Source organism: Limulus polyphemus, unplaced genomic scaffold (genome assembly GCF_000517525.1).
Source record: "Limulus polyphemus unplaced genomic scaffold, Limulus_polyphemus-2.1.2 Scaffold286, whole genome shotgun sequence".
NCBI classification, from domain to species: Eukaryota; Metazoa; Arthropoda; class Merostomata; order Xiphosura; family Limulidae; genus Limulus; species Limulus polyphemus.
The window spans coordinates 341,727-343,249 of NW_013665896.1; the positions used below are offsets into that span (position 1 = coordinate 341,727).

Here is a 1,523-nt window from a genome sequence, read left to right on the forward strand (position 1 = left end):
AAACGTAACGTACCTACCGTACGTTAGTTATTACTGTGTCTTACTATAGCGTACTGTAGTATATATTTTGTGTGTGTGTGTGTGTGTGTGTGTGTGTGTGTGTGTGTGTGTATATATATATATATTAAAATAATTTCTTTTATGGATGTGTCAACAAATACATGATCAAGCCAGCAAAGCTGTAACAAAATGTAAAATTATACCATTTATTTTAGAAAATAAAATGCATTCAAGGTGGTATTACTTTTTATGCTTTTTGTAAAAATAATACAATTTGTATGACTGGTATAATTTTATACTGTTTTGTGACAGATTTGGCACAATCATGTATTTATTGGTGCATACATCCATAATAAAAAAATATTTTTTACATAATTATCTCATCATGGCTTTGTGGAGATGAGTAATTTCCTATACACCTTTGATGTAATCTTACTATAATGGAGCAATGGCATGGCCATCATCTATCTATGTGACCGAAATAATACAATGGTGCCATCTGTTAAATACTACAAGATGTCACTGTCAGAAATGGTGATTGAGGCTTACAAAATGTGGTGCCATCTATTAAATAGCACTACAAACAAAAATTCATAAAACAATTTCACACTTTGGGTATTCAAGATTTAGACAGTTAGAAAAATAACTAAGCAAGAGGGTTGGATTATATCGTTACTGATATCATTTTAAATGTAGTACTGAAAAACTCGAGTTCTTAAAAAAAAATCGCAACAGGTAGCACTTTTACTATATAAAAACTTTACAGTTTATATAAGTAACATTTATGATAATTTTGAGCTCTGTACATTGAATCATTTTGATTCAGAGAGTTGTGTATGACTAAGGAGCACAATCCGAACACTTTTCCCATGCAGTACTTCCCAGAAAAAATACTTTTTCTGAAAATGAGTTATGAATATTAGGATTACTAATCACTAGCACAAACAGCCACCCTGTGGGCAATATTTCTGCTAGTACAGGTAATTGAAAAACACACACAAAGTTCCATAAAAAAATCTTGCAGAAGTACTTTCCACTGTGCAAAATACAATTTTAATGAATGTTAACTTTACAGCTCATAAATGAATTCTAATCTCTTTAAATTGAATTTAAACAGGTACATCATTTAAACATAATTTATAAGATTTGTTATTATACGTGAAAACTGTAAAATGGGTCAAAAGCTGTCAAAAATTCCACTTTATTATTTCAACACATCAAGGTAAGTTTAGCTACGTATTTTGTTACTCATTTTCTTTTAACTAATTAATCATCTCTTGATCTCTTTCCCTTTATTTGGTTGTTGGTTATAAAGATCTTGCAATCACTTTAATACTGGTCTCACTAGCCATAAGCCTGTAATACACTATAGCAGTTATTATTCAGGCCTTATATGTATACTGAATCTATTTTGAATTTTTTTTAGAACTGTTTTAACATAATATTTAGAACAAGAAAGGATCTATCCATCCATCTAGGCTTTCCTATACTCTAAACTAAATTAAAACAATAAAAAAATTCAA

The 1,523-nt window shown here is 29.6% G+C and overlaps 1 protein-coding gene across 2 annotated transcripts in view; it reads right to left on the bottom strand.

The window, feature by feature from the left end:
• LOC106457050 (UPF0538 protein C2orf76 homolog) overlaps positions 1 to 1,523 on the bottom strand; it is a 19,772-nt gene that overhangs the window by 5,277 nt on the left and 12,972 nt on the right. The window lies entirely within an intron of this gene.